The following is a 22333-nucleotide window of genomic DNA, read 5'->3' on the forward strand; positions in this document are numbered from 1 at the left end:
TTTTGCTAACATTTGTTCATGGATAGGTGAACGGACGTTTACATGCATATTATGCCTGCAGTTATCATATTTTTAGTTTCTCTGTTTCATTATAACTTGTTTTCTAGCTATTGTGTCCTACCTGGCATGGAGTGAGAGCAATCATTCGTCTTCATTATGGAAATTCGGTGCTTGTAATTGGCAATTAGGGGGCAAATGTTTGTTTGTTCTGGTGCCTTTGCTTTGCAATTATTTGTTCTGTTTCGCTCGTTTATTTCTACGGTTTCCTTGTTTGCCATAATACACATAATTCTCACAATTTTTTATCTTTGTAGTTTTGTATTTAATTGTATCATCTTTACACAAAATTTAATTCCACTAGTTTATGCTTTCATGTCAAAACTTCAGAGGTTTTGCGTGTTTTAGTTGGCTTTGTTAATAAATCAGTCGTCGTATAAACCTATTTTACCGCGTGAGAAAAACAGAAATTTTTCCAAGGTCAGTTGTTTTGAAATTTCATGTCATGTAATTTTAAAATGTATGATAAACAACCGTTAAATAAATTTTTCAATTTAATGTTCATGTTTGTAAGCTTATCAGAAATGAAAGGTTGTGCCACGAATGCTTGATGTATGTGTAAGTGTATGCAGTTATTTATTCTAATAAAAGATTTTTTAGAGACTGTTGTTGAGACTATCATTATTTGACCAGCATCTGTCAGGTTCACAGGCAACGGGTCTCTTTTTCTAACCTGATAATCAACGAACCAAGAAAGCTAGCATTTCATGGAAGGTTGACAAACCCAACCTGTGAAGATAATCAAGTTCAGATGCATTGTTCTGCTTTCTTGTCCTCTAGTGAAACAGAAGACCCGACAGTGTCACTCTATACTCATAACTTGGGAAACCAACCTCAGGTGTAGCGAAGTCAGACTTCTAGTGAAAAGGGATCCCCTGGTGTCTGTAATTCTCGTGTAATAACTTTAGAGACGATATATCCAGGACTGTAAATGTGTAGGGGAAGAGGCGTCACTTGTGTTAGATTGTCAAGAAAGTGCAGTAAATGGCCCTACTACTATAACAGATAAGAAACTATTCGCTGATGACGTATGTGGATAACCTACGGACTGATTGAGCTTGTGATTCCATTTTATGTATTTATTTAAATGAAACTCGTTCTTTCTGAACGTGATACGGTTGATGCATATCGGCGAATTTTAGCTTCAGTGTGATACCAGGTTTTTTGTTGAGATTTACCAATTACGGAACCAATATTTATGCTACGTTCATGTAACTTAATACCGGCTTTGAAGAACCGATTTGTAAGCAAGTTCGTAATGTGGAACTGAAAGTAGAATACAGTTATTTAGGTGCGATTTTCATAGAGAATCTCTCTCTCTCTCTCTCTCTCTCTCTCTCTCTCTCTCTCTCTCTCTCTCTCTCTCTAAAGGTTTTCACTACTTTAATTTAACAATTTGAAAAATTGTTCATCCCTCATTACAGCAGAAGTAAACATTTTTTTAGCAGATAACTCTATTATTTTTGACGTCATGAACTTTTTCTTTACATTTTTTTTTTAAACTCTGCAATACCGTATGGAAATTCTGTAGCTTTACTCTATTTACAAGCATATTTAAAGTGTTTGTATATATATAGACTTTCAATATGCTTGTAAATAGAGTAAAGATTTATTTAATTCTAATTATTTTTGTTATGTACATTTCGGAATAAAATGGGATTTTACAGTCGTAAAAGTATTGTTAACTTTTTCTCGGAAAAGTTATTATTATTATTATTATTATTATTATTATTATTATTATTATTATTATTATTATTATTATTATTATCATTATCATTATTATTATTATTATTATTATTATTATTATTATTATTATTATTATTAAGTGTGGTAATCGTTCATATATCGATTTGTTTTTTAGTAGAACTTTCTTTATATTGTTCATTGTTACATATCTAATCAAAGTGAAATTCATCTGCCAAGCAAGGATTTCTTACTCATTAAAATGTGCTTTTCACGTGTCATAGTATTTTAAAATGATTTTCTTTAATTTATGGATTAGGAATATAAGAAGTACCTTCAAGTTTTTGTTTGCCCATGTTCGTTTTTGTGAACATATTTTTTTTTTATCAACAAAATCCCCATAAGTTTCACTAGAATGAATATTGATCGAGCAGCTCTAGAATTCTTCTTTCTATCACTCTTCATTTTATCTTCAAAATGTAGGGCTGGAAATCTCTTTTGTCATTAGCGTCCTCTCGTTTGTAGGTCCACATTCCCAATTCGTTTCCGTTCGGGAATATTCTGGAAGGACCGTCCTGGCTCAAAGTTTTTGGGGTGCGAGTCCCCGGATCAACCCTTTATTCCAGTTGGCACTTGGAGATTAAAGAGGTGGTCCGGGTTTTCTCTGGACTGCGCAAGAGATTAAAGGCGTCCGAAGAGTTTCAGTGTTTGCGCGATTTGCAGATAATGGAAGTCCGAACGATTGCTATTTTTAAAAGGCTCCTTTTATGGCTGCGAGAGTAGTTCTTTTGCTGGACGCGGTGTTTTCCGCTACTTTTCCTATTTCCTGAATTTCACGGGGGAAAAATTGCTGTTTACGTCTGTTTACAAAGTAATTTTGAATGTTTTTCAGGCGTATCTGTTGTAAACGTCCACTGACATAAAAGTTTACTTTCATGTTGGTAGTTAGAATGTTCTTTGCAAACGGAAACAAAGCAACAATCCTACTATCTATCGCTTGTATGCGTTCTGTAAATGTCTAAAAGTTTCTGAAACCTAAAATCCCGAGGGTTCATGTCCCATTTAGATTTCATTCGTCGTTATATACTTTTCCGACCTTTCTGTCAAATCTTTTTAATGCTTTTCATGCAATAGATAGAGAAGTGGAACGCCTCTCCAAAATCTGACAGATTATGTTTCTGAGTTATTTGATGGAGTTCTGTCAAGCTCTTGCATTTTGACTGATGGGCCTAGATCGCTGGGATATTATATGCCGTGTCCACTATAAAATCCAGAGTTATTGAGACAGGTTATGCAAATCTAGGTTCTTTAGATAAGAGAAATGCAGTACTTCAGACAGGTTTTATAAACTTAGATTCTTTACATTCAGTAACTAAAACAGTGTTGCTACACCAATTGTCCATGAATTTGTTTAATGGTCAGACCAGCGGCCCCAAAACAAAGGACAGGTAATTTACCCAAAGGCATTATTGCCGGAAATGAAATGAACTGTTATTGTCTCTGTTCACACATCGGAGGTCCGATCTAGTGTATGAATGGCTGAGTGAAGTTTACTGCTGTTGTCAGTTAATGATCAGATTCCAGAGTTAAGATCTTTTCTGTCAGCTTCTGTTCAGTCTTTCTTTCTGAAACTTTTATGTATGGAAAATATGCAGCTATTCTTCTCTGAGCGCCAATCTGCCTCTCACCATTTTCATTCTTTCGTAGAGGTTTAGCAGTAGGTAAATTAATGAATAATTTTGCCATGGTAATTCATTTTTGCTCTGATACGTAGAATACCGTTTATTTTATATTTGTACAAAGAAATATTTTGCAGAAGGGATTCGGCCTTTTTGCCATTTTTCAGAGTGCCTTTTTTTCATTCTTATGTACCGTTCATTTGGCCTTACAGATGCATTCATCTTCCAGCCCCCTTCATATGTTAGGGCGCTAGCTTATGTGAATAAGGACTCGTAACTTAACCAAGCTGGTGAGCTAAGTTAAGACTTTTAATATTATCTGGATGGGGTCCAGTATCTCAGACCTCTGATCTCATCTGAATTGGAACCAGGAACTTGTGATCTTATCTGAAGGGGGACCCGTAACTTTGTTAAGACTTGTAAGCTTATCTGAATGGGGACCAGTAACTTATTTAGAATTGTGATATTATCTGAATGGGGACCCATAACTTAAACATGTGATCGTATTTGAATGGGGACCCTTAACTTAAACTTGTCATCTTTTCTCAATTGGGACTAGTAACTTGACTTGTGATCTTATCTGAATGGGGACCAGTAACTTAGTTAAGACTTATAGACTTATCTGACTGGCGACCGGTAACTTAATTAGGCTTGTGATCTTATCTGAATGTGGACACGTAACTTAGACTTGTGATCGTATCTGAATGTGGACCGCAACTTAGACTTATGATCTTATCAGAATGTGGACCCGTAACTTAGACTTGTGATCTTATCTGAATGTGGACCCGTAACTTAGACTTATGATCTTATCTGAATGTGGACCCGTAAGTTAGACTTGTGATCATATCTGAACGGGGACTATCAACTAAGTTAATCTTTTATCGGAAAGGGCCCTTTAACTCGGTTAATCTTGTAGCCTAAGTGTATTTGAACCGGCAGCATCTCTTGGATTATTTCGATGAAAACGTAATTTTACCTCTCATTTCTATCAACATTCTGGACATTTAGGTTACCACCTTGTTTTTGAGAAATTACATGTTTCAAACTGCTTTCGTAATGGGGTACTTCATCTTTTGCGCCTCTTCGCAATAGGATAGTTCGTTTGGTCATTGACACTGCCCTATCTTATTGTGTTGATTGTTTCGAAAGGTTTCGTTTCAGTTATTGTTCTGTTAGCTAAAGGAATGTATCCCTCACCTCTTAGGTGGTGTTTTAGCTATCTATTGTCTCTCCTGACATAATAATTTGTGGAAATTAGTAACAATTGCAATTCACTCTTTAGTGATTGTTTCTCTCTCTCTACTGCCAGACTTTGACATTCTCTTAATGCTTGTAACATCTTCTATTCTAGAAAGGGCAGGCCATTCTTCATTGCTCCCCATTTCAGTTTTTTACTCAAGTAGGATCTAGATAAAAGCATCATATTACCCGGCTCATAGGCCTTTGCTTTAAGAAACTGGAATACAGCTCACTCGTTGAAAAAACATTGACATAGGTCCGATATACAACGTTTGTTAGGCCAAGGGTGTTTCATTATGTAATCTACAGTAACATTAACATTCTCATGTTTAGTGAAATCATTGATCTGGGTTCACACGGGTGACGATGCTGTAAAAAATATTTTTTTCCTATCATTGCGGAGGATGACGGAATGGGAAACTTCTTTCTATCCACACCAGGCCTGACTGATTGATAGGAAAAAGTGGGATCAACATTAGTTTGGAAAGAAACTTAAAACTCTTCTTTAAAATGAACAGTTACGAGAATTATGGAAAGCTGAAGCGTAAGAAAAAATGCATTTGTCGCATAATGTGTCAGTGAATTAATTGGTTTGAGATGTTAGCCTTTGAATAACTAATTTTTCCTTAATTAATTATTTTTCAGTTTTAAAATTTTGTTTGGCAAAATCCGTTCCTTTTCCCATTTTTAATTTTCTGCCTTGTTGCGAATTGAATATCATTGAGTGAATTGGTTTAAAATAGATCCTTTTCTCTCTCTCTCTCTCTCTCTCTCTCTCTCTCTCTCTCTCTCTCTCTTTTCCTCACATGTCAGAAGACAGGCGAACAAAATAATGAACAGTGACTTATGAGTAAGTGAATTGTCTTTCATGAATTTCAGATGAGTGTAAGCGACATCGCCGACGATAACTCGATTCGCTTTTAAAGCTTCGAACAAGGCATCCATTTAATTTCTCTCTCTCTCTCTCTCTCTCTCTCTCTCTCTCTCTCTCTCTCTCTCTGCTCAAAGGGTTGTTTCACAATTCCGTCTCTCTAGATATGTTATTTAATTTATTTTTCTTCCTGTAAAGTTATCAGTAGGTCGATTGTTCTCTCATCCTTGCCATTACATACCTCTGCATTATATTTTCCTATTATTCAGTACTTTTCTTTTCTCTCTTATTTTCTTCGAAGTGAAAACTATACCATCAGCCAAGTAAGATAAGACTATGGCTTGAATATGAGTCATAAGAAAAGGAAGATTGTCACCCAAAATCCAGTGCTGGAGTTAGATTTGGAGTTTATACTAGTGGATTTTATTGTAGGGTGCACATTCCCTTGAAATTAAGATGTTAGAGCATAGATGTATGGTGTTTAACAGGTACTGAGAAAATAGTTACGGATGAAGGTAATTTCATTATCTTCTGTGACTAGAAGTGTTACGCAGGAACTTAGCGTTTTCAGCTCGGCCATCCATTTGATTTAAAATATTTGCATTGAAAGCGGAGAAATACAAATAAATTTTTGGGGGGTTCCTACACAGTTGATTAAGCAGATAGAATAGCAAAGTAAGCTGCAGTTGAACTACTTCCAAGGATGCATTCACTTATGTTTAGTGATGTTTTCCCTCAGATAAAAACATTAACTTGAGACAATGGCAAGATCATTGGGACTCAGTAAACCCAAACAGAATGAAAGAAATGTAACGTTATATTCCTTTGGAAGTATGGAAATATGGCGAGGAGGTGGGAGACAGCACTGACGCCTAACGCTCATATGCTTGATTACTGATGATTACCAGCCATATTGTGATGGTTGTGTGGTTCCCTTGACTGTGTGGCATTGTCTAGTCGAATGCCCTAGCCTTCGGGATCCTAAAAATAAGTGCTTTTCAGATGCTTTTATTGGGGATGGTAGACAAGCCTTGCCAAGGTTCGTAGAGAGGATGTGGTGAATGATGCCCGTCGCATTTTTTGTTTTGTTTGAGAAGCTGGTCCTCTACAGAAGCTGTAGTTTTTATAGTGTTAATGACCTTAATATTAAGAATTCAGTAAATTAAATAATGTAATTATTGGATTCATATCGGCGTCATAGTACAAAAAGTCAGTCGTAATGATCAGAATTCGTCCTTCGTTTGAGGGCTAATTAACAAAACTGGTGTGTCGACACAATGAACGTGGTACCCTTTGTTTTTGCTCCTTCAGCCGTCAGTTGTGTTAGGTTTTTCGCCGTCGTTGTATTTTTCCTTCGGTTTGTTACCACGTAGGTTTTCAGTTTTTTCTTGTTTCGGTATTCAAGTTGCATAGTGGTTGGCTGCTTAAACAATCCTAGGAGAGCTGTTAATCAGCTCAGTGGTCTGGTAAAACTAAGGTGTACTTAACTTTTAAACAATTCTATAAGAGTGATAATGAAAACGGATTTTTTTTACACCTTTCCACTAAACAAATCGTAAACGATGGTCTATAGGTACCTGGTAGATGTTTCGTTTGAATCCTGTATTGTTTTTGAAACCAGTTATGAAATTATAGTTTTTCGAAGAGAATTATTTTTTTCGCATTTTATTATTTTAATTTCCTCTCGTTAGAGCTACCATTTCTGTAAGGGGATAGAGCATAATCATGCTACAGAAGTTAGATTTTTATTTCCTCATACATTGCTGATTTATATGTTTGCCCTTTACCATAACGTTACGTTTTTATTTCAGGTTTTACTATTGTTACCACGTTCAGGGAGCTAAATATAGGTGATCCCGACGTATTTCCTCAGTAATTTATGTCAATTAATTTCAATCATGCTTATAATTTGAGATGATTACGATATCCATACCTCGTATTATGAAGGGGTGGCTCGTTTAATTAGTGACACCTGACCTTCCCGGATAACAACAATAATAGGGAAATTAATTCCACGTAAACACGTGTTTCGAGATTGACTGGAGTAGAATAGTCAGATGCCTGGGTGAGCGTGAGGAGTTGCGGGGGCGGGGGTGGTACTAACTTAGAATTAGGGAAATGAAGGGTGAGGTAGTACAGTGATATAAATCTTGAGTCTATATTGAATGTATCTGGTACTTTACTTACGTTGGACGTAATCCTGACGGACTATGAGTTTTGTAAGTATTTATTGCTTTATTGTAAATCACTCTACGCCCCATATCGAGTTCATCCTTCTCTTGTAATTTATCGTTTAATCTTTTAATTTATCGTTTAAGTTTTATGAAGTTCACGTCATAAGATTATTGCATAGCCAAGGAAGTGACCGCCAGAATAGTAGCAAAGCTAGCAGTAGCGAATTAATAATAACAGAGATATACAACAGATGTATTATCTGCATATAGAAAGAACTTTCTTGAAATTTATGGAATGGAATTACGAGGAAACATCGTTACCTCTATTTCCGTATGACCTGAAGGCAAATAGGAAGATTTGCTCAACGGCTTAACAAACCACATTGCACTCAGATCCCCTCCTCGCAAGAAGGTCGTTAGCAGAGGCTTATTCACTAGGGCTTACGAACCTTATTGTCGTCGTCTGTGCATTAGGAACAGATTGTTGCAGCCTGTTATATGCTGGGGTGGCTCTCTCTCTCTCTCTCTCTCTCTCTCTCTCTCTCTCTCTCTCTCTCTCTCTCTCTCTCTCTCTCTCTCGTCATTATTGTCTAGAGGTGACGCTCTCGTTATGTAATTCTCAGGCAGGTTTAAATACCTCGTAACGATTTTAACTCTACATTTTACTTGTAGTACTTTGTATTTGGACTTATGAGCGGTTGAGTGGTAAATGTTTTCGTGAACAATAAATGAAGCGTGGTGATCCGGCCCGCAAATGTTACTTGAAATAAGAAATTCAGAACGTTTGTGTTTCATTTCCCTTGTTCATTTTGTCTTTTCATCTTGGCGTGACTTATAGAGGTTTGGTATAGTATTCGTATTTTCAGTAGCTATCCCTCTGAAAAGACGCCTGTATTTGCATTCTAAAACTTTGGTTTGTGGCATTCGTAGTATTTCGTTCGTTTTCTTAACGTTAGTATATGTACACATAAATTTTACTTTTATTTGTAGGAAATCGATTTTAATTACCATAGTATTTGTATAAAATTGATTTTAATTACCATACAGCGGTGACCTAAGCTTTAATGTAATTAAAAACTTTAACAAACTGATTGTAGTCACTGCATTTCATGATTTAAAATGCAATAACTACAACTAATTACAGACAAATTATATATATGTATATAATGTATATTTATAAATTTGTCTGTAATATACATATATGTATACACACATATATACATAATTTAAATGTAAATATGTGTATATATATTTTTTAAATATATAAAAAAGAAAAATGTATTTTGACATAGTTTTGAGAAATTTACTATTTAATTTGTTTCCTTGCTCATTTAGCTCCTATTCTTTGGACATGCTGCATAACTTTTTTAATATTAAGCCACTTCCTGGTACATGGTGGCATTAGGTGTACAACTACACAATGATCACTACCTCCTGAATGAATTTCCTGTGCAGACAAATTCCACAACACTTGCTGCTTCATACACCTACAAAAAAGTTCATTAGCAGGGCGTCAAGTCTTAACACACATTTATTAATCATCTCGTATCTTACACCACTCTTTCCATTATATCTTTCATGTCATCTGTCCAACTTTTCCTACTTCTTTCTCTCCTCTGTTTCCCTCCTAAAACATCGGTCTTATATATTTTGCACAAAGCAATTTCTTAGTCTTTCAACACGACCAAACCTCTCCAAACCACATCCTTTCACGTAGCCCAACTTTTTTGCCACCCTTTCGACTCCTCTTGTGCCATATACACTACGGTAACAGTTCGTCTCATTAGCTTCAGCCGTTTCTCTTTCATTCGCATTCGACATCCACACTTTACTTCAACGAAGGAGAATTGGCTCATCAGCCTCTTAGGTTCCCACCTTGGCTTCTGTAAGTAATCTAAGTTCTTCCCAATCTTTTGCTCTCACTCTGGTACTCTTTTGGCTTCATGTATTCTGTGACAACCTTTTCTTATCTAACTTTCGCCCGGTATAATTACTTCCAAGTTACTATGTCAATTAACGGCTTGCATTCTTCCACCATTCACAATACAAGTAATTGCTTCTTCTAGGTGGCTGTATTTACCCTGTGCGTAAGAAGGATTGGAAGGGTAAGATATTTGGAGATATGCAGAGGTGGCGAAAAGTTTAATGTTGGTGATTTTTTTATTTTTTTTTGTGGTTTGGTTATGTGGCAAGAATGAATGATGATAGGTCTGTGATTTGAAGTTTTAGGAGGAAGGGGAGAGAGACCTAGAAAGTGCTGCTAAGGTGGAAGTAATTGAAGTAATTGTTTAACCAAATACCTAGCTTAGAAATGAACCATTCACATGGTATAAGAAGTAAAAGTTAGAAATATTGAAATATGTTAGAAGTGGTAACATTTTTATCATAGATGAAAGGATGGCTCAGAGTGTTTTAGGCCGTTTGACCATACGAAAATAATAGAGAATATTTTATTTTAGTTTACTGCTGAGGTATGTTTACTGTGGGAGCTTGCTTTAGATTATTGCTGAAGTAAGTTTACTGTGGGAACCTGCTTTAGATTATTGCTGAAGTAAGTTTACTGCGGGAACTTGCTTTAGATTATTGCTGAAGTAAGTTTACTGTGGGAGCCTGCTTTAGATTATTGCTGAAGTAAGTTTACTGTGGGAGGTTGCTTTAGGTTATTGCTGAAGTAAGTTTAATGTGGGAGCTTGCTTCAGATTATTGCTGAATTAAGTTTACTGTGGGAGCTTGCTTTAGATTATTGCTGAAGTAAGTTTACTGCGGTAGCTTGCTTTAGATTATTGCTGAAGTAAGCTTACTGTGGGAACTTGCTTTAGATTATTGCTGAAGTAAGTTTACTGTGGGAGGTTGCTTTAGATTATTGCTGAAGTAAGTTTAATGTGGAGCTTGCTTCAGATTATTGCTGAATTAAGTTTACTGTGGGAGCCTGCTTTAGATCATTGCTGAAGTAAGTTTACTGTGGGAGCCTGCTTTAGATTATTGCTGAAGTAAGTTTACTGTGGGAACTTGCTTTAGATTATTGCTGAAGTAAGTTTACTGTGGGAGTTTGCTTTAGATTATTGCTGAAGTAAGTTTAATGTGGGAGTTTGCTTCAGATTATTGCTGAAGTAAGTTTACTAGGGGAGCTTGCTTGAGCATGTGCAGTTAAGTAGTGTTAAGAGGAGTGAGAAAGTGCTGGAAAGACGATGTAATTATGAGAGGTATTTGAAAGGAAGGGCCTCTATCTGGGAAGCGAGAGCTTCTTCAAGGCAAGGATGTATGAGCATTTTGTGTATGGGGCTCAATACGCTGCTGATGAGCCTTCTGTGTAGGGGTTTTAAGTGGTTAATGTTGTGGGAGTGTTCTGCACAGGGACTTCATCCAAGACTCAGTAACTGGTGTGAAAGTTGCAGCGACCATTGTCCTGTTATTTTTTCAGGAGCCACCTTCCTTTAGGGGAGATGGCATGATATTGGAAAAAACTGTGAAAATTTCTACAGATATATGTACATATATATATATATATACATACATACATATATATATATATATATATATATATATATATATATATATATATATATATATATATATATATATATATATTTATACATATGTGTGCATGTTTGTTTGTTAATTCAGACACGGATACAAACATGTATGTTTTTTTATATATAAGTAGACAAGTATATTCCAGACTTACAGGTATCCTCCGTGGGAAGGTTTAGACGAATATGTCGTATCATATATGCTTCAGGTAATGAAAAACTGCTGACTTCCTGTTCCATTGAGAAGCACCCTGAAGAATCCTGCTACATCATTTGCTGATGCTGGGCTTGCAAGAAATCCTCTTATTTTACTTCGTAATTATATTGCAAATTCTGGTTTTGTGTATGCAGTCTGCTTCTCTGTTAACGCATCATCTGCGTTTATTGAGGACCCCCATAGGGCCCTGTTGTTTGGCACGTCAGTTTTAACCCAATTGGCAGGACCATGAATTCCCATCAGTAGTAATGAAGCTTAATGAGTGAGTTTGGAGGCAGCCAGTCTTAGCAGGGGTGGGGGGCGCCGTTGGAAGGGAAAGGGGAGGGGGTGAGGCAAGTAGGTTATGGGCTTGAGGGGAGGGAGATGTTAGAGGAATACAAGGCAGGGATTCGTGTTTATAACCCAGGAGATGTATTTGCTACCTGTTTTGTAAATGTTACTGCACCCTCACTACCTCGCAGATTAAGTGCCTCTTTGCATGCATGCTCTACGTGAAGTATTTCTCTCTCTCTCTCTCTCTCTCTCTCTCTCTCTCTCTCTCTCTCTCTCTCTCTCTCTCTCTCTCTCTCCTCCCACACATTTATTTATTGGAAAAGTACAGTAAAGTATTACATTAAATGAAAGTGGGTGGACAATGATTTTCAAGTTTAATAATCATGTAAAATTCCATGTGCTGACAGTGTTCAGTGCCCCAAGTTTTTTTTTATAAGCATTTATTGTTATGATTCTTTTCCGCATTTTTGTCTCATAACTTGCTCAATGCCACTTTCTCTTTCTAAGGTTTTTTTTTTTTTGGCACCTGTCGACTTTTAGTGAAATCTTAGTTCATATTTTGTACCCCGGGCTTTAATCTGAGAGCTTCTGAGAGCTTACAGATTTTTGCCCTTTTTCTGATGTATTTGTGTGAGGTAAATACCTACGAGAACGTTGGGTCCTTTTTTCTAGTTAATGATTCTCTTTCACATAAGGATGCTATGTTGACTGATGGTTTTTCCGTCATTCCTCCCGGACATTTAAAAGTGGTGATTTTTATCTCGACTTTTCTTTTGATATCTTAGTATATCCCACACACACATACACACACACACACACTTGCATATGTAGTATATACATACATACCTACAAATAAGTTTGATATATATATATATATATATATATATATATATATATATATATATATATATATATATATATATATATATACACACACACACACACACACACACACACACACACACACACACACACACACACACACACACACACAAGTACTTACTCTCTTCTTTTTCTTCGTAGAGGGTAATCTTTCGATTCACATAGTCCTTTTGTGATGAGGTTTCCATCTCCATGGCCATCTCAGCATTGGTTGCAACCCGCCAAACTTGCCAGGCCACCTATTACATAACTCATGGTCTTGCGAGGCACGCTGTAGATGGTAACAAAGTCCGTTTACGGCATCCCTTCGTCTCCAGTTTCATTGCTCTGTCTTTGACTATCCATACCTTTTGTTATCTACTCTGGTTTGTCACTAACTACATAGCAGTCAGATTTGAGTGATAATTAGGAAGTACTTTGGTCATTAAATGATTTTGCATGAATTAAAAGATGGTCAAGGTTTGGCAAATAGATTGACATATATAAAAATCTCATACTTTTGTAACAAGACTGGGTTTTGAGAATGCCCTCTTGTGTTCGTAATTGTTGAATAGTTATAGGGACATAGCTTGCACTTAAACACGATCCTCACTGTCGTTTGAATTGAGTTGTTTGGTCGCTTACTAGATTCTTTAGGAAAGTGTGGATTGCACTTAACGTTGGTTTCTACTTTTGGTTGAAGAAAAATACCATGTGGTTACTCATACCGAAATACTTTTCCTATTAGGAATCCAGTTCCTATGGAGATCAAATTATATATTGCCTCTTCTGTAAATTCAGTCTAAATGTAGCTTCGTTCATTTCATTTACTGTTCAGTAGCTGATCATAATCAGTCAGTCAATGAGAAGTTTCATTTTTGTTTCTGACTGACATTTTTTATGTATTAAATTGCTTTTGATTGTACTGTTTTATCCTAGTCGAGAATATATTGTCTGTTTTTGCTCAGGAATGTTATCCAAGAATTCCTTTTATATAATCTTGACCATATGCTCATGCAACTCCGAGTAGTGCCATCAGTGCCTTGAACGCGGTGCACTGTAGGCATTACTTAAGGTATTTTGCAGTGGCCCTTTGGCCCCCTGCATTCCTTTTACTGTAACTCCTTTCATATTCAGTTTCTTCCATCTTACTCTCCACTCTCTCCTAACAGTTGTTTCATAGTGCAACTGTCAGGTTTTCCTCCTGTTAAACCTTTAAAAACTCTTTAACCTCATAGGTCCCAGCGCTTGGCCTTTGGCCTAACCCTTGTATTTCAATTCCAGTCCCATGCAACTCCATCCTAAACATAATAACCCCTAATCATTGGCCATATGGGGGTAGAGGACCCTAACAAGGAAACATATCTTCATTCATATGTCTCCTGTAGACCTCTACAACAACAATCATTTCGCCAAACAAATTTCGCCCTGCCTTCAAGACTGAATGCTGCCTCCATGTTCCAGACTCAGTTTTAGTTTTATGGCTGCTTCGATCATGGTATCTCTTGTACGCGCTTCAGTTGTTTGTTTCAGCTTCTTTCCTGTTAAAAGTTTCGTATGCCATGTCTTTCACAGAGAAACTACTGAAATAGAACAGTATTTTCCCATTGTCATGATTAATTTTGCAGAGGACTGCTTTTTGATGAATACCTCACTCATGATTCGTTGAAGTAATTACTGGAGATATTCATCGAAGTCCTAGTTGGAAGCATTTCGTTAGTGGCCATGTCTTTTTTCTTCGCTTACGTTAGTCTGCTCTACTAATATCTTTCAGCTGCAAAAGATTTTGTCAGTACCCCGTAAGTCTCAGAAATCAGTTCCGTACGAAGATAGGAGAAAATATGTGTGTTTCAGCTTTGTTGTTAACCGAGTCTGCAACACGGGGTAAAATTCCCAGTGGGAAAGTCATTCTGTAAAGATCTCATGAGAGAGATATCAGATGCCTCTTTATGCATATTTGAACTCTGAAGTCTTATAAATGCCTGACATCAGCCACGACACGTAGAATTAATTTTTTCATAACTGCATTTTGTGGAGTCAGTTTACACTACTGCAAAGTGTAGGGTTCAGGAACTAAGCAAAAGAGTTTGAATAAGCACTTTTTGCAGAGTATGTTCCTTGTAACTTGGTTTTATTTACACCAATGTCTTGGAGATTTTTATATGGGCATGATTGTGAACATTGTTTTTTATATCTGACAAGTTTCAACATTTTGCAAAACAGTGATTTAAGTACATTTCTGTGCCAGCTTTGTGTTAACCTCAAGATTCGAAGGTTGTAAGGTGATTGTGTTTGCTTGATGGCTGTAAAAGAGAAATAAATCAAGGTTCTCCCCATTCTCAGAGTTGGACCATATTTTTCAGTAAATTTTGATTTTTGTATCCATTGTAGTTTAATTTATGTGGATTATTCTCGGGTATATCGTTCTTGCTTGAGTCGATTTTTATTTGTAATAAATTTATAAAATCGTTTCTACAACTGTATTAGACGTCAATTGGAAGACATTCATAACCAAGATTTTCCTGACAGTTTAAATTGAATTGAATTTAAACACTGACATTCCTCTGAACAATGAAATAAAATATTACGTAAAGTTTTTTTTTTTTCCAGGGCTCTAGTTAGCAATAAAGGGAAACCCGGTCTGAACCAGAATTTAAAGTCACAGCGTACACAACAGGCGGGGGGCGGGGGCGGGGTGTGTCACATAGGTTAAACTTCCATGCCCTTAAGGGAACCCATCAATACGTGTTCTGTTTGAGTCTCAAGAGAAGAATCCCGCTGGGTAAGCTTATGTGGTTTCATCTTTAAACAGCGATAAAATGGTGTCTTTCAGTGTAAATTTCATTTTAACGTTGTTTTGCACGTTTACTCATGAATTAAACAAAATTTTAAATTGCTTATTCTGAGTTTTATTTTTTATTTTTATTTTTTTAATTTTATGTATGTATGGAAACACGAGTAAATGCATTTATTGTTTGCGTGTGCTCCACTGTAAAAGCACGTGCCTTTGTGCAGTTTTTGGTTTCATTTTCATTCATTCATCACCACACCGAATGACCTATTTGGTCCCAGTGCTTGGCCTCTGGCCTAGACCTGGTACAGTATTTCATTCAAATCCTTTGGACCAGCCCTATGAGAGTTGCTAGTGATCTCAGTGGTCTGGTTAAACTATTTGGATAATAATGATAAAGTTGGGGTTTGCCTTGGCCCCTGTGCAGTTAGCTTATGCTGTCAGGACTTGTTTAAATTTCTTGGCTCATAGGGCTTACTTAATAATAAAGGATCTTCATAGTAGTGGACAGTTATTATTTTGTTATATGAATGACTAAATAATCTGATTTTTCTTATATAATTTTTCTCTGTCGTTTGTATTTTGTTCTTATAAAATGTGCAGTCGTAAAATTTTGATTGTCTTGAGTGTAATGACCCTAGTTTCAAATTAGATTTTGATGGGATCACATTGTCCCAAAAGTCCATTTGCAAATGTCGTTCGAAGAACTGAAAAAGTAAGTTTTATTTGCTTATGTTTTTGAAGTGCAGAAGTTCTCTAGCTCTTAAAATGAAATTAGAGGACTGTTTGCCAGAGTCCAGCATCAAGTAAATTTGGCCTTTGAATGTTTAAGTGGTGTATTGAAATTTGACGTTTTATGGTGCTGTAGTATATGGAATTTAAGAATTCACTGCATAAAAACTAAATTATTATTTAAAGCTAAACATACATAATCTTTTGTTTTTCTCTCTCATGCTGGTGCACACGTGTCTGTTATTTTTCATTGAAATAGTATGGAATGATATATTTTTTCTTGTTTTTAGGTGCGCGTTTGTCTAGTGAATTTATTATAGTGCGAAAAAGTGTGCGTAACGGTTCCGTCGGCAAAGCTTCAAGACTTTCGAATTCTGCGTCTGGTGCTCTCATCGCCTTTGGCTAAGGTAAATAAATGGTTCCATTCCTGTCTGTAGATTCCTCTTTGTGCATTAATTAATTATATATAATTTATTTATTGTAGATTACGTCTAGAGTAAATAGTCTTCCAGTAACAGTTACTGGTTTAGTAGTCTTTGCTGCTTGTAATTATACAGTATTACTTAGTTTGATTTTCTCAGTATGGGTGACCATAATGGGAGTTCTTCTGGAATTTCCACCTTGGGTTGTAAGTTTTAGCTAACCTAAGCTGAAACGTCAGGTGAGCTTTTCCGCCTCAAAATTTGTCGGGCATTGATTTTTAAAGTTTTTGGTGATTTAAGTTTTAGCTAACCTAAGCTGAAAGGTCAGGTGAGCTTTTCCTCCTCAAAATTTGTCGGGCATTGATTTTTAAAGTTTTTGGTGATTTCTCGTGGATCACATGGCCGATTTCAACCAAATATGGTACAAAGCAGCCTTGATATGATGGAAATCATGTTTGTTCAAATTGTGTGTCACGACCATTCCAGCTAGGGTAAGTGAAGAAAATTGTGAAAACAGAGTAGTGTCCTTTATAAATCTCTAGAAATTCTCTGTTAAAAGTAACAGGCAAGCATGAAAGCTTCCCTGTGATGTGTAGGTTCAAGTTTGTTCAAACCATGTACCCCAGGACCAATAAGGAACTAGAATAGCTACTGAATGTTTTCGCTAAGGGTATGTAGGAGAAATCTTTAAACATCTAAGAAGGGCAAGCTACAATTTGTTAAATTGGTGCGAATCATCCTTATATAATGTAGATAAAAGTTTGCCCAGGATGAACCTAGGGTAGGGGTCCAAAGTTTTATTTAAATATGTATAATTGATTGTTTATACTGTCTTCTAATGTGCAGTAAGGGCACAATTTTCAGATTAAGATGCATTCGTGTTCATGTAGTGTAGGTTTAAGTTCGTTCAAAAATGGCCTGGAGCTCAGATATTTTGTCTTGTTCGTCATATGAGGAAGTGTTATTCGTATCTGTCAGTAAATTGTATGACCAGCAGAATAGTATTTTGATTTCATCAGTTTCTCTCCATTTTCTATTTTCGTTTAGATAGCAGATCATTATCATACAATTATATCCTTTGCATAGGGAATAATTACCTACTTGAATTACGTTTCCCTCATTTCTCCTCCCCGCGCTGTACTATCTTAATTGCTTGAAGAGTGGCTCTCTGGAGTGAAACCACTTCTTAATTGATTACCTTTGTTATTGGATCTCCAGTGTAGACACATTGGGTAGGATTATGGAAATCTTTCTGTAATGATTGAAATGTTTCTGTTTTGTCTTTATAATTACTGCTTTTATTGTTGATAGTGTTGCTGGTACGCTTTGAGCTGTAAATTGTTATTGATGTTGTTTTTATTTCTAGAGCCTTCTCAGTCTTACTGTTAATCAGCTTCAAATGTTTTAAAGGGGGCTTGATTAGGTGTTGGAAAGTTCCTTGTCTATTTTTCGACATAGTTTTACATGAAAGATTTTTGCGGGTTACACCTTGCTGAACGGTTTGTATTTATAGAGTGAATGAAAACTGTTTATTAGAAAACTGTCATTAAGCAGAGAACACAAATGGAAAATGTATACGCACATAAATTAATTAAAATCACCCAGCGAATTGTAGCAATGTAAGTGGAAGCGAATTCCTCTTCTGAAATACACGATTTATGTTTTAACTTCCACTTGTAAAGGAATTACGAATTATGCTCGAGTTTTCTGCAGAGCGAAGTTAGTTAGTTTTCAACTTAAACGAACTGAATTAATGTCATGATGAATTTCGTAGTGGTTGTGTACTGCTGATAATCATGCATGAAGTACCTGCAAGATTTCATTATTTCAGTACATGTACACATCCACAAATTATATACACACACATACATGTATATATATAGATGTGTGTGTGTGTGTGGGTGGGTTATTAAGTTCTCAATTTCTTCACGTTTTTTGGGTACGCTTGGCACTACAACCCTTAAGATTCAAATGAAGAAATTTTGGCGCCTGTTCTAGGTCAAATGGTTAACGGTAACCTCATTCTATACCAGATGCGAGTTCCAATCCTGCCCCAGCCGTCAGAATTTCTTCATTTGGATCTTAGGGAATTTGGCTTTCGTAAAATCCCAGGTAATTATTAAAATTAAAGCAAATATCAGCTACAAATGCGTATAATTTAATGAAGCTTAAAATAACACTAGTTTCGTTAATCAGAGTATGACATCTGCATATCGATGCTTTAAAGCTTGATATATCGTTAACTGGTGCACAGATATACAAACAAGTTACTTCAAAGCTGACCATACTTTCTACAAAATCAACTCAGTTCTTGACATGTGAACATGATATAGACCCAACTTAATGCTTGCAAAAGCTTAGCGAAAATCTTTAATGATTTATTTAGTATATATATGGAGCATGGTTCGGGATCCCAGGAATGCTAATTATAGGTCTTATATTGGCAGACATGTGTGCGTCTTTTCCACACCATCAAAATAAGGAAGTCTGCAATACCAGCTCTGGAGGTCACTTACTGTGTCCCTAGTTTTGCCGAAGATTTCTCGAATGTATTCATGACATGACGACTTCTTTTTCACATGGATCTGATTTTCAATCTCCGTTGGTGTTTTAAGACTGCTAATAATGTTTCTATCCTCTGTATATAAGTCATCCTTATTCAAGATCATGATAACTTTTGATCTATCTTCTGTCATGGTATATATGGAATCGTCTTTCTACTCGTATTCAAGAAAGATATTCAAGTGAAGTGGAAAATGGTCAAAGTATACAAGCTCCAAACTCTAAGTCCTTCACTAAAGCTGTTTCTGCCATTTCCCCTTCTTTATTTTAGACCAAATTTTCCGTATGTTTGTATATTTGTACAGTATCATGTTCCGATAAAACTAATATTGTGGGATTTTGTGTTCATATTTTTACACATTTTTTGTACACGCACACACACAACTTTGACAGAAGCTCATCCATTGTGTCCTTTTGTTATCCAATTTGCAGGTCATAAAAATCGATGATAAAACTTGTGTCATGACAAAAAGGAAATGGCGTTTATATTTTATCAATTTCTGAATATTTCCCCCTTCCGTTTAGACAACAAAAATTGTCGTAACCATCCTATTGATGTGAAATCATTACTGGCTAAATTAATTTGCTTGTGATTTCTCTCCCTCTGAATATACTCTTGATTGCTTGAAGAATGGCTCTGAGGGATCAAACCTCTTGTTAGTTCATTAACTGGTTATTGGTCTCCCACAGAGACAGAAGCGCCGGGTTATGGAAGTTTTCTTTTAATTCCCATATTGCTGCCTTTTGATAAGGAACGCTAAAACTGTTACTGTGTTGCTGTTATTGTTGGTTTTATTTTTAATGGTACTGCTTCTTTGCTTTAATCATACGCTAGGCTTTGAATTACATTCTTATTCTCATTAATCTGTTCATGAATAACTATGAAAGCTGGGAGGTCAGTGCTTCGAAGTGGGAAACATTAAAAATGTACGATTGGGGACTAGGGGGCGGGGCGAGAATTACTCATCCAGTGTCATTGCAGTGCATCCTTCCAAACTTAAAAAAAAAAAAACCGTCCATCTTCCAGAATAGTTATTAAATGGATTTCTTGTATAAGCTTATATCATACATTAGAATTCTGTGACCGGCCATTTCCAGCGAATGCCCATAATTATCTATTTAAGCATTTTGAAATGGATGAAGTCGACAGTAAAATGGTAACCCCCAGCCTTATGGCACCAAGGGCTTTTACAGCCAACTAGGTAAGAATATGAGGAAATTATTAATATTTCTTTAAGGAATTTTCTAATTCTTAACCATTTGGCTGAAGAGAACCAAAGTGCATGCGGCCGAAAGCTAACATTTTACTGTCGATTTGTATTGTTTTCAAATACGGTATTTGCTGTGAACATTTAGTGCACTTTGGGCAGATTCTCATAACAGTGGTTTGTTATCATTGCTATTTTTAATAGGAAAGATGACAAGAGTGCTTCAGTTCTTCCGGGATATGGAATTGTTTCTAAGTAAGTCGGCATTAACTGTGTTTTCAGAACAGATTCAGCAATTTTAAATGTTTTTGATGTTTTTCCTCTTATTCTTTCACGGTCATGATTAGGGAGCATTATGCTTTATATATATATATATATATATATATATATATATATATATATATATATATATATATATATATATATATATATATGTACACACATGCATACATATAATATATATACATACATAATATTATACATATACTGTACACACATATGTATATATAAATATATATATCCATACATACACGCACACATACGCATATATATATATTATACGTACATACATACATACACATATAAATTATATATATATATATATATATATATATATATATATATATATATATTTATATATATATATATATATATATATATATATATATATATATATATACATATATATATATATATATGTATATAAAAATTTCTTCAAGCTATTCAGTACAAGTAAGTAGAGAGAGAGAGAGAGAGAGAGAGAGAGAGAGAGAGAGAGAGAGAGAGAGATGACATGTGCAACATGTATCTTCATTTTTCTGAAAATGTATTTTTACTTCCTTTGTATAAACCATTGTTTTTGAAAAAAACCAGAAGTATAAAAATAAATCTTTATGTCATAAGGTGAACAAATTAATAAAATCCCGCACTTGTGTCAACAGCAAACTAATCTTCGGTGTTTTTAACTAATCTTCAGTACATTAACGCTCATCGTAATATATATATATATATATATATATATATATATATATATATATATATATATATATATATATATATATATATATATATATATATAATATTTATATGTATATATATAATATATTATATATATATATATATATATATATATATATATATATATATATATATATATATATATATATATATATATATATATATATATATATATATTACGATGAGCGTTAATGTACTGAAGATTAGTTAAAAACACTGAAGATTAGTTTGCAGGTGACACAAGTGCGGGATTTTGTTAATTTGTTCACCTTATGACATAAAGATTTATTTTTATACTTGTGGTTTTTTTTTTTAAACAGTGGTTTGATACAAAGGAAGTAATAATACATTTTCAGAAAAATGAAGATAGATGTTGCACATAATGTCATATTCTCTCTCTCTCTCTCTCTCTCTCTCTCTCTCTCTCTCTCTCTCTCTCTCTCTCTCTCTCTCTCTCTCTATTTACTTGTACTGAGTAGCTTTGAGGAAATTAATGACAAACAGAAAGCCTGTAACCAGCCATCTGCTGTGCAGTATGTTATTGCAGCGACCTGTGCGCAAGCTTTTAAATGTTTGTTTTACAGTAAGTAACTGTCACCTCTAAAGGGTTAAAACTTCAAGAGGGATTTATGATTTCGAGGCCATCACAAATATGTTTTTCTTGGTCATTTTACGAAAACCAAATGTTCAACAAATAAGTAAATGCTAGAGTCGAATGGTAGTGAAAGTTGAAATATTAATACTTTGCATAGTAGCCCATGGTCGATTTGCCTGCAAAGCTGTGTGATTTGGTAGGCTACTTATAATAAAGGTGGATAAATCAAGTCGAAACCCACTTTTGCCACTGTCTGAAAGCGATTTATTCAGTTACTACTAGTGCCACAACTCCCACTGGTATTACCAATAGTATTGTTAATTCTGATGTAGAAGGAAGCTGCATATCCTTTACTTATTAGGTCAAAGAAGTCTTTCTAGTTTTCTGTCAACGAAAACTATTGAGATGGCTTTGTCTGCCCG

The sequence above is a fragment of the Macrobrachium rosenbergii genome, chromosome 59, assembly GCF_040412425.1.
Source record: "Macrobrachium rosenbergii isolate ZJJX-2024 chromosome 59, ASM4041242v1, whole genome shotgun sequence".
NCBI lineage: Eukaryota > Metazoa > Arthropoda > Malacostraca > Decapoda > Palaemonidae > Macrobrachium > Macrobrachium rosenbergii.